General features: G+C 37.2%; 1 protein-coding gene across 1 annotated transcript in view; it reads left to right on the top strand.

Moving 5' to 3' along the window:
* The first annotated feature begins 1400 nt into the window (after nucleotides 1–1400).
* ncoa3 (nuclear receptor coactivator 3) overlaps nucleotides 1401–12950 on the top strand; it is a 47888-nt gene continuing 36338 nt past the window's right edge. The window contains exon 1 of the mRNA XM_084101120.1: nucleotides 1401–1527. The gene's annotated coding sequence lies outside the window, so the exon portion shown is untranslated. The remainder of the gene's footprint in view (nucleotides 1528–12950) is intronic.

The following is a 12950-nucleotide window of genomic DNA, read 5'->3' as shown; positions in this document are numbered from 1 at the left end:
TCTCTTTCTCAGTCTGACTCTCTCTCATTCTCCCCTCCCCCTCCCTCCCACCGTTCCTACCTCCCCTCTCTTTTTCCTTCCCTCCCTCCCTCCCTCTTTAGCGCTGTCTCCTCCAACAGTTGAAATTCTACACTGGTATGCCTCACAGATCACCATGGAGACGAGTTCGTTGCTATCTTCCATGTCTGGTCTTCAGAGGGCAGAGCACTTACAGCCTCTGCAGACCACAAGAGTACGAGTGCATCCTAAAATGCCTTTTTGACCATTCAGTTCTCTTTACATGAAGATATATATATATATACACACAGAGTGTGAGATTATTATGTATATCAGATCTACATGCCTAGTTTACAGTAAAGCTATATCAGTGTTTGCTTTGTCATTTATATACAAGTTTTGTAGCCTTTTCTATGCAAAAACATGCAAAAGCGTCAGGAATGAACTTTTTTCAATTATTTGGTAATGTTTGAACACTTAAATTGATTTTCAGTGGCATACCTTTACAAGAACACATTTCTTTTTAACCATATAAAAACATACTGTAGGCTATGCCACCTGGATCAAGCATCATCAATTGGGAAAAATGGCTTATGTCAGTGCATCAAAAAATCAATGCATAATATCATGTCTAGAATATGAAATACTTTGTTTGTAATACAAAATACATTTTGCCACCAAAAATGAAAACAAAACAAAAAAAATTTAAATCTTAGCTAGGCCTACTTTAAATATCATCTAGGGTAGTTTTTTTTCACGTTTGCTGGCAAATTTAACTACTTCTTAATATGCATATTGAGATACATTCTGCAACTTATTTGAAACTTCAAGTAACTGTTCAATTGCTTGTAGATCGTCTGTATTGCGTGATGTATACATCGTGTGTAGGCCTATAATGTGTAGGTAGGCTATACTATAATGTATAAACTGTGAAATGAGTAGGCCAATATTGTGTATTCTTGTACATTGTCTTTTACTGTCACTGTTCATGACTGCAATGTTGGTGGACAACACGAGATTTATGTAGGCTACATGTAGTAGTGACAATAAAGTGATTTGATTTGACAGACAATGAATAAAAAGGTGTGATGCGAACAAATAATTCGATCTCTCGCGAAGACAGCGAATTAATCACACTCAAATATGTAAATAAAGGCGTACGTCAGCCTACTCATTAGGGATACGTGACTGTTATCTCTATGTGGTACTTGGATGAGCTAAAAATAAACGCACTATATTTTTTTCTACGATATTGCTACTACTGCCCATCGCCTACTGGATGTCTAGTTTTCGATCTGCGGGGGTTCATGTACTTGTAGTTTCTTTCCTCTTTAGCTCTGGGTGGAATGTGCTGAGCGCCCGGATGGCAGAACGACATTACCCAGAACTCCCCGCGCGCATGGTTCAGGCAGGCTTCTTTAAGCTTTGGGAGTGTTTCCCATTTAAACAAACATAGCTAATGCTGAAGATGGCGGATGCGTAGAAGTGGCTTAAAGAAACTGGAGTGTTTCACGGGATACATTTACACCGGTAAGTGAACCGAAACACTTCATCGCGATCGTAAATGGAGACATTTAACCAATTGTTGTGTTCGTGAAACAATGTTACGTGATGCCGGTTATTCAGAAGTACATTCTTGTCCACGGTGAGAATCTTGCCACCTAGTTATTCTGCCTTTGAGACAATAATCGTAGTAACAGTGTTGCCAGATACAACATTCTCCAGCATGTTTGTTTACTTTTCATAACAAGATCCGTCTGTGGATTTTTGTATTCTTCAGCGACCATAATAACATTTTCTCATTAATCGACGCATTTTAACACTGTTTTCCTAAGTTGGTGAACATTTTGAAGAGGTTTGAATCTAGTCTGAATCTTTTGAGGTGAACTACAACTCAAAATAATTAAGTTTTTTTTTTAATTTACTGTACTATTACCGTTGTTGGTTTTTATCATTTTAAGGTTATTTCCACAATCAATAGATTTTTTTTCCCTTGTTTTAAATCTTTGATCAGCAGCAAGTTTGTTTACCAGTTTGTGGATCACCTGATAGTTTACTCAACATGAGCTGAAGTTAGTTTGCTTAAGCATAACATATTCTTAACCCTTTATCTGTCACTATCACAAATACATATTTTTATAAATTCTTCCAACTTTTTTCTTTCGGATTTTTCGTGAAAAACTTATTGACCTCAAACGATCTGTTCAAGATGTATTGTGTGATGTGATGTTATGTTATGAGGATGTTTTGTTGCTTTTGCTCTTGGTTCATGAAGTTCAAATAACCCAAACAACAAGATGGTTTCCTGGTTAATGACACTGAGGGTGGAGATAAAATTATCATAGGCCAGCAATGAACAAATCAAAGCTAGGCATTATTTACAGTGTTTTTATGCTTTTACTTTCCTACCTACCAAACTGTGCTGTATTTATCAGCTGACAAAACGGTTCAAGGGTTAATACAATTAAAATCAGTTGACCACTTTAGTGATGCACAAGTCAGCAGGATAACTCTTATCGTTTAGATTTTGCATTTTTTTGTTGTTGTATTGCGTATTCATGGTGACAAAGTGTGGTGTAGCAGGTTGTACCTACCTACTGTACTAGACGCTTGAATTATGGCTGTCACAAACTCCAGTGATCTCCACCCAGACAGTATTGTTGGACATGGCAGACGCGTTTAGGAACGTGTACATTGTGAACGTAGGAACATGAACTTTTCTTATCAGAGTCATCAGACACTATTTTTAACACTCCCATTCTTTGCACTTGCAATGTTAATTGCAATGATTTAGCCTGAGGTATTCAGTGCACTGCAGCGCTACTGGAAAGTTTGATGTTCTTCTGAATTCAAAGCGAGTCACATTTTGTAGTGATCCAAATGCTGCAGTTTGTGAGCTAGGAGACTTTGACCACATCCCACGTTTCAAAAATATTCACTGTCCATTTATAGAAACATCACAGAACCACAGTTGTAGGACCGACGTTTCCCTGAAATCCACATGCACTCATGTTGACATGTGTAGACGCTTTGAAATATACTTTTGGTTATTATTTGCACACTGAAGGCACAGGTAGATATCATGCTTGCACTGTTTAATAACATATTGTTAGAAGAACCATAACTGATTTGCTTTTAATGCCTCTACAGTGTAATAGAAAATCTTCCTGATAATTAATGTAATTAAATTTCAAAGCTGGGTCTGCAGCCTTTTTAGCCTGTACTAGTGCACTTATTCACAGCTTAAAAATAGTTTAACATGAATGTGTATTTTTGAAACATTTCCGTGGATGCATGAGAACAGAACGTGCGTGTATGTTGGTGCTCACACGCTACGGGACCCACGGATGCCCTGACTGCGTGTGGGAAAAGACCCTCTGAACTCTTCCTCACACTAGTCGCAGGCCGCCCCCCTCTTTCCCCCTTTATCTGTTCCTTTCTCCGCAGCTCCCTCTCTCTCACACGCCGAGCGTCAGGCTGCATTAACTATGAATCAATCTTGTGTTGAACGCTTTGACTGCAGATGGGGTTAAGAATTAAAGGATGCATAGATTCTCTGTCCTCGTCCATTTGTTAGCTCTGGCTCTATAACTCATTAACTCGGACTCTCTCAGGGGAAGAAAAAAATGCTTGTGCAAAAGTTTTCCCATGATTTTTTGAAGGACCATCTGAGTTTTGATTTGAGCATCTTTTTCTTATTTTGATTTCACTGTTGTGGCTCAAGGAATAGTTAAAAGAAGTTAAAATAATAAAAAGAATTGTTGTTTATAATTTTTAGGGATGTACCTGTATATCTTTTCAATGTAATGAGACTGAATCAGAACAACTTGAGGCAAAAGCACCATAAAAGTATCATAAAAGTTGACCATATGACTTGTGCACTTTATTTCATTTCTGAAGCATTGTGTTATGAACAGACCAAAATTTAAGTTGTTATTCACTGATATGTTTGCCACCCAGTGGCCATAAACTTGAACCATTGAGTCAATGTTATTTTATTATTATTTATATGCTATTATTTATTTAGATTTTTGTAAATTAGCTTTTATTTTTAGCTTTTAGATTTTTAGTAATGTTCCTTTTTTATTTGTATTATTTTTTTATATTTATATTTAGCTTTTTAATTACATTTTTAATTTTTAGTAAATTTATTACGTCTTCAGCTTATTTTATTTCAGTTAGTTATTTCAAATGTCTAACTTTCATAAATTTTTTATCAAATAGTTAACTTTATTTAAATTTAAGGAAACGATTTTAATATTATTTTAGTAAACTGTAACAACGCTGGTCAATTATTTGAACTCATAGCAGTCGATTCAGTCAAATGATCCAACTCAGACAAATAGCCTAATTCAGTATAGTATTTATATATTAGTAATATATATATATATATATATATATATATATATATATATATATATATATATATATATATATATATATATATATTTTATATATATATATATATATATATATATATATATATATATATATATATATATTATATATATATATTAGATATATATTAGATATATATATTCGATATATGTATGTGTATATATTAGGGATGCACCAATATGAACATTTTACCATAAAACCGATACCAATAACCGATAATTCTTTAAGCCGATAACCGATTCATTAACAGATAAATCAAAATCCAAATTTTTATGTCATTTTTGAGAGCCTGATTACAAAAAACACAAGTCTCACCACCATTAAAAGCCATGTCCCAAGCACAATTATAATGTTCTCATTATAATTTCATGTTGCACTTAACGTGTTTTCCTTTTTGAAGTGATTCCTATCACATTTCAAGCAATTAAAAACCATCATGGCGAACAGTGCGCATCTGAAGCGTCTCAGCTGTAGGAAATAATCCATTATTTGTCGGCTTTAATATATCGTCCAAATTTTCTTTTCGGGCCGAGAATGCAAACAGTGACCGTATATCGGCCGATATATATCGTGCATCCCTAATATATCTATTTATTGCGGGGTAATTTTGGAGCTTGACAGCCCTAGTCCCCATTCACTTCCATTATTTGGAAAAGAGCGACTAGAATATTCATGCAAAATTCAGCTTTTGTGTTCAAATGAAGACAGAAATTAAATATGGATGTTATTTTCATTCTTTGTTGAACTATTCCATAATGTCTTATCTATAATAGATGTTCGTTTTTGCACAGATATTTTGTGGCTTTCTTCTTGGATCACAGGAGGTTGTGACTAGCGAAACAGCAGAATGACTAATGTGCTTCCCGTCACCTTTCTGACACCTATCTGATCGGCCTTAGCTCATTTAGCATTTTTCAGTCCTCGATACATGAAGAAGCTGAAATGCTGCCGTTCTCTGAGCGCGATGTGAGAGTGAAAGAAGGAAAACACTGTGGTTGTGGGTGACGGTTATTTTCAGGGCAGGGAAAATGGTCCAGTTAATATCAAGTATCTGTGTGTTTGTTTCAAATGTAAGATTAATGGTGTGTGTGGGGGGGGTGTATAGTGTTGCTCCAAGGCGCTTGTGTTGGTGGCAGTGGGTTGAAACAAAAGCTTGATTGTTGCACTAATTGAAATGTGATACCTGTTACTTGCGATGACTTTTTGCTCTGAGTAGTTAAAGGTGTTGGTGCAGGCGGGTTATTTTAGCCCTGTAAACTTTTAATATGTGTGGCGAGGTTGACTCGCATCTCGTGATGAACCTCTTGGAACCTTCAGGATATTAATGATTTACTGCACCTCAACGATCCTCCGCGAAAACATTTTCATACGTAACTCCTGGATTTGGATTTACGATGCTAATTTGTAGACCGCTGCTAAGTTTCCGGTTTGCTAACTAGAAAAACAAGCATAAAAGTAAAGTTAGTCCTTCTCAATGCAGTCCAGAGACAGTAATGCGTTTAATTCCTTTCTGTCTTTGTTTACTCAGTTAATAAACAACATGTTGTGAACTTTCTCCCTTCACTCTTTAGACACGGATCAAGAGCTCAACTGTGAAGGTTTGTTTGTCGTATGTCAAAATTTCTGTGCGAATCATTTGGAAACTTGTGAGTCATAATTAAGAGTCTCTGCGTGGCATCTGCAAGCGAGTGTCGTCGTGCGCTCCGGATACGTTTTACAGCTCCCTTCAGTGTCCTATAGCACAAGTCGAATTTAAGAGGAATTTGTAAGTTGCATCCAGCTGTGGCTGCTTGTGTAAAGCTGTGTTGCCATGACGACACTCCTGCACGACTGGCTCAAGGTCGTTCGGGCGGTGACGTCGAGCTGGATGTGCCTGGCGACGGCGTGTGCTCGATATGCACACATACGCGGAAGGAAGCTCTCTGCAGTACTGTGGGTGTCTGAAAGTGAAACTTGGAAACGTATGCAAACGCATTCTGTGCATGAATACTTTCTCTTGAGAGGGTGAAAGGGCTTGAGGAGGAAAATACAGTGTTCAGTTTTTCATTTACTCATTGCTGTCGTACTTAATTTGTTGAATTTTCCAGCTTCGGATTTCTCCACGATCCATCATTGTTTTCCTGTTTTTGCCGTCAAAAGCAGATAGAAAAGAGGGGGGGGGGTTGCTTGCTAACGAGGTTTAAAGAGTGAAAAGTGCACACTCCTGTTTTTTTTTCTCTCTCTCGTTTTTTGGCTTTCTCACCCTTTGCTGAAGAATGCTCGTAAAACGGGCTCACCTGAATGAGCCCACGGGAGGGTAAAGCCCTGGTCTGGTCTTGTTACCATTGTAAAAAGTTAGCAAGACTTGGTGTGTGTTTGTGTTGTGTTTAGGGCCCTGTTGTATAATAGTAGAGAAAAGTTTTAAGTCACGAGGTAAATGTTACCAGATGCGTTCTTCGGCAGTTGAGCCTAGAGGAAGGAGAGGTGGGGGGGGGATAGAGAGAAGTCGATGGAAAGAGAGAAAGTCAACTTTGGATGAACTTCTCAACTGCTTAGCGGCCACCTTGTTTTCATTTTGCCAGCATCCCCAGCCCCCAATTTGACGAAAGGTTTGTGGAGAGTTAGTCAGAATTCCACACTTACAAAACTCCATTGTATTGCTGGAGTACAAACTACAGCCCAACTGAATTAATGTTGAATATTTACTCTACATTCAAAGGATTAGGCTAGGTCAATGCAAAATGAATATGCTGTCATTGTTTACTAGCCCTCATGTTGTTCCAAACCTGTATGAATTATTTTTCAAGTTTCCAGGTTTGATGTCAGTGATGCCAAGCTTCATTCGTTGCCACTTGACCAATCACAATGTGCCATCTTAGAGATTCCTTTAAATGAGTTGATAATGACTTTCTTCTGTGGAAAATGAATAAATAAATAAACAAACAAAAATTATGTTTGTCAATACAATGAAAGTCAGTGGGGTCAATGTTGTCTGACTTTCAGAAAATTATTCAATATTTATTTAAAATTTTAGGGGTAAAATATTTCTTTAAAATAGCTAAAGACCGATTTATCAGTTTCTCACTATTCAAAATGTCTTATTTTATGCTTCATGCGAAAAAATTTAAACCAAGAACTTTTATCTGGGTGAGCTGACCTGTTCCTGTAACTCTACATTACTCCAGGTGAGAGTTTTGTTTCAGTGCAGCTGTGGGTTATGTGGACATACAGTTTCATACACAAGTAGCCAAACTAAAGTGTTCAGCCTTTGATTATCGCTACTGACATATGAAAGTGATCATTAAACATGAACTGTGCCTTTCCTCTTCTTTCTTCTTACATGCCCCTTTACAATTTTATGCTTACCTTTTCCTGTGTTTAGTAACTCCTCACCTCTTGCACCCCTCTGTTTGTATCCATATGGATGGGATGGATGAACAATACCAGTATACACTACCGTTCAAAGTTTGAGGTCAATAATGATAAAAAAAGAAGGAAATTCTCGTGCTCAAAGAAGTACACATGTAACTACGTCACCTTAAAATAAAATAAAATAAAACTTTGTGCTTTTGTAATATAAAGAAAACAAACAGGATGTGCTTTCTGACGTCTCTGTCTCTGGAGGACGTCGCAAAAATGAACTGAAATTCAGTGTATAGGCTACTTGCCTCAGGAGTGTGAAATATATCTATAGAAAGCTTGAAATGTCTACTTTCAAAGAACCAATTCTTATCAAAAAACAAATACTCTCTGATTATGTAATCTGTCTGTTTAAAAGGTGCATTTCTCTTAGGGATGTGCAATTAATTGAATTTCGATTTCGGCTCCCAACGATCACCAACATCGAATCGAATAAAATTATACAATCGAATAAAAACCATGCCATGTTCTGTTTTGCAAGAACACTCTTATTTTTTCTTGTGTTCTGAATGACACGCGCACTTCCGCCCCTCCCGAAGCCGTAAACTCTCTCAGCTTGAATGTTTAAACTGATAAGACTTAAAGAAGTGAAAATGATCAACTTTAGTTACGATGCAATACTGGCCCGATTGTGCAAGTGACAATTCCGTCATGTCCCGACTCCTAAACGCAAGAGTGTAGTTTCGACGCTTGCTTTGTCTCTTCATTTTGAGAGACAGAGAGAAGACGCAGCACCGCTGAACACTCACGCGGTTTGTGAAACTGCGTCTTTGCGAAAGTTTTAAAATGATAGATTTGATTTTATAATCTGTGTGGATTAATTTAGGCTACTCATACAATCTACTTGCTAAAGTGAATCAATGTTTGTGGGGGAATTTCCCGCATTATAAGTGGTAGACCTGCGGGAAAATACTTGTTGAAGTATTATCTGTTATATTATTTATTTTAATAGTTCAAAAAGTACAATAAATGTTCAAAATAAAAATTTTTAAGAATTGTTGAAAGGTGTCTTTTTAATAAATGCAACACGTTCCCAAAGTCATGTGAAATAATCGTGTTACATAATCGTGATTTCAATACTGACCAAAATAATCGTGATTATGATTTTTTCCATAATCGAGCAGCCCTAATTTCTCTCTAAAGGCGTCCCTACAGCGGAGATGAGAGTCAGTATCGTCAACTTCATCTCTGCAGCCGACACGGAAAAAAACACTCAGACTCAGAAAACACTAGTTTATTAATAAACAATGCTATTTTTTCCAGCACATTCATAAACATTACTTTTGCCGGTGCTTTGCTGCAAGCTTTATCCATGCGCTGGAATGCGGAATAGGCTATATATTATGATAGCCCCCCCCCCCCCCCCCCCGGTATATATTTAAGTAATTAAATTAATATAAACGTGCGATTAGTCGACTAATGGCTTAAATGAATGACTACTATTGGGGTTAGAAAAATCTTTAGGCGGGGGCAGCCCTAATATTTTCTGATAATTTAGTCAAACAAACGGTTAGCTCCATAATGAATTAGTTGTAGGTTATAAATAATAATACAATTATACATTATAAACATGACTGAATGAGCCATGTTATGGAAGCACCTCACTGCAACACTATTGGAGAGTAGACTATTTTTTTTTATGTCCACCTTCACACCGCAAGGCTTATTTGCATCCAAGTTTGATGCACCCCTCTTTTGCTCACTGTATTTCCATAGGCTTCATCTTTCTTTGTTCCTGAGGAGCGTCATAATCTCTCTGTCTCAGGCCGATAATCTGATGATGTTGAAGGGACAACGGCGAATGGGATTTTAGCATTGCAGTGATTAAATCAAAGGTAGAGTACAAGCTTGTGATAAAAACAGGTTTGCTGTGTCTTTGCAGCAGAGCAGATGCACCTCATGCGTCTGCCTCGACAAAAAAAGATGGCACCAGGTGGGGAAAGCAACGGTCTGTCCCTTTAATCACATCATTTATGTTTTAATTAGCCACTGTCGCAGCCGTCCTGTGCTGTCGGGACCGGTCACACACCTGAGACACACGTGCCACTCATCAAAGAGCATGACAGACGGAACGGACACCACAGTCTTGCGTTCTACGGTTGACCAATATGGCTGAAATGCATATTTGCATTGAATATATTGGCGATTTCAGAATCGGTATCAATGTCAGTCTGTATTAGGGTTCTGGATTTAGATGTTTATGCCACAGGATGTAGGAGGGTCTTATGGCTTTCGGTTGGAAATGCATTTCATTCTACTGGATAGAGTCCAAGACCGTGTGGTAAAGCAGATTACATCCTGGTCTCTCTGCTGTCTGTCTGCCTGTCACCATGGCTTCACTCGTGTTATGGCCTGTTGTCAAGGTGACGAGGCCAGTCGTGGGCGGGGACTGCTCTCCTCGCTGTGGAAAAGATGATGGGCGTCCTCTTCCCTTTAGGAGGTCCATCTATCCAATATACTATTAATAGAGCAGCTTGCAGTTGCATTGGCCTTTTGTCATTACTAAATTTTAATTAAACTTGTTATGTATACATAGACTGCCATGGTCCTGTATATCACATACAGTATATCATACCATATTGACGTGAGCTGCTTTACCTTTCACTCTTTGTGGTTGCAAATTACGAAACAAAACCCTGATGCCAAAAGCACAGGTTGACACTGTTTGGATGATTTATGACATTAATTTCACATCTTGACATTTGTCATTTATTTCAGTGGGTGGACTAATCCAATCTTTTTGTCTTTAGCATGGAGTACAGACACTGAAGTTGATGACAAATGGTAAACATTTTACAGGAAGTGTCCCAAAGGAGCTTGTTGCGACTGCTTGTACAACATTTGATATGAAGGGAGGTGCCACCATTGACTTCTGTAAGATGTTTTGTTTCGGAGCCTAGCAGTTACATCCTAGCAATTAGCGCACATGTGACATGCTATGCTCATGCTATGACATATTCAGCAATGTTGGGTTTCTAACAGCGCTTACAGTCGCACATGCTATGCTTAGTCCCTTAGTTGTTTTTCTAGCTTTTATCAGTCAATCAATTAAAAACAATTAACATTGTTGTTAACTAAAAATGTAAATTGAGCGATTTAGTCCAAAATTTTATTTTTTGAAGAGACTCGATCGCTTTATAAGATGAACAGATTGAATTTAGACTTTTATTCACATATAAACATTAATCAACTCGCACATCAGTTGTGGTAAACGGAAGCTCAAGCATGTTCGCTTGACATGCAAGAACCAATGAGGTTATTTCTTGTTTTACAGCACATTTGAGCTTCAGCAAGAGGTTTGTTCTCGTGTGTCAAGCAGATTCAGTTGAGCTTCTGTTTATGTTTGCTGATCAATGTTTATATGTGAAATAAAAGCCTAAATTCAATCTGTTCATCATATAAAGTGATCGTGTCTCTTCAGAAAACTGGACTAAACCACTCAATTCATAGATTAGATTTACGATCTCTGATAACTCTGAACTTGAGTTGTTGAAAAGTTGTACTTCTGTGTACAAAGTGGTAGTTGCGTAGCTGTCAATTTAGGGACAGAAAGCCCTCAGATTTCATCAAAAAGATCTTCATTTGTGTTCCAAAGATGAACGAAAGTCTTACGGGTTTGGAACGACATGAGGTTGAGAAATTAATTCTCAGACAGAATTGTAATTTTTGGGTGAACTAATCCTTTAACTATATTATATGATATAAATATGAGGGGAAAAAATCATACAGAGGCATTTTTGCCCTAATAACTTGAATTTTAGGGGCCTTCTAACTGCTTCATGTTCGTCACAAATCAACTGTATGAAATGTAAGATGAAGAACGTAGGTCTGGGGTGGAGTGGGGCAGGGCAGGTGCGTTAAATGCGTTAAATCACTTTATTAATTAATAATTAATTAACGTGCTAAATCGACAGCCCAAATAAATAAATAAATAAATAAATATATTTTATATATATATATATATAATAAACTAATAAAATGGCTAAAATGAAAACTGAAACTATAAAAATTCAAAATATTAATAAATACTATAATAGTGTATTAATAATGCTAAAATAACAGTGCTCTGAGATTAATCACAATGTTACATTCGATTCGAAGTAAAAAAAAGACTCCTCATCGACATTTCGATGCATTGGAAAAGATTAATGGTTTTCATACTCTAGTGTTTCTGGTGTTAGTGACTAATATGCTAATAAACTTAAAATAATATAACTTAAAGGGACAATTCTCCCAAAAATGAACATCATCTGCAGAACACAAAAAAGATTTACTGAAGAACATTGGTGTCCAAACAACATTGACATTGTCCAACGTAACATGGACACAACATTGAAAAAAAAACATTTAAAATAATTTTCTTTAGTAAGTCAGTCATAAAGGTTTGTAATGACGTGAGGGTGAGTAAATGATAGAATTTTCATTAAGTGAACCCTTGAACAGGATTTCGATGCAAGAATCACCTCTGATCGATTGAAATGTACCAGTATCTTCCCTATGGATTGAATTGAACCACAGTGATTGATGTTCTGTCACATGCTTAGAAATCGGAACACGTTTAAGGCTGATGTGCCTTTTTTTGCCTAAGGAAAGTCTCACAATGCTTTCTGACAGTTTGACTCATCACCTGTGCTCGTCTCCAATCAGCATCTGACCAAACAGTGTTCAGGTTCAGTGCGTAGTGACCGATCTCTCACTCAGCACCTAGTCAGACACCATCAGCAGTGAGGACAGAGCACTGCTGACCCCAGAACAGGTCAGGGGTTATCTTTAAGAAAAGAACAAGCTAACAAAAGCAACTGGCCTTTAACCCTGTTCATTCTGCTCTTTAGAGCGTTGAGAGCTAGCTGACGCTTTGCTTTAGCAAGTCTATATATGTAGAATATGCTGTTACAGGAAGTTTCCAGGTTTATTTATAGATTTAGTTTTGTTTTGTCGAAATTCAGGTTAGGAAGGTCACTGCATAACTGTGGTTTCGCACTGATATGTTCACTTAGTTGACATTGATGACTGTGAAAAAGACGCCTGCACCAATTTCATATGCATTTTGAAGTAAGTTTTCTGTCAAGTATCCGTCTTTTTGAGAACAACTGTTTATTTACTGATTTCCATCTCTTTTGACATTGTAAATTAAAGGAAATTTTGTCCCTGATCAA

The sequence above is a fragment of the Abramis brama genome (genome assembly GCF_963993115.1).
Source record: "Abramis brama genome assembly, chromosome: 23".
NCBI classification, from domain to species: Eukaryota; Metazoa; Chordata; class Actinopteri; order Cypriniformes; family Leuciscidae; genus Abramis; species Abramis brama.
Note: the sequence above shows the minus strand (reverse complement) of the source record. Positions and strands in the feature narration are given on the sequence as shown.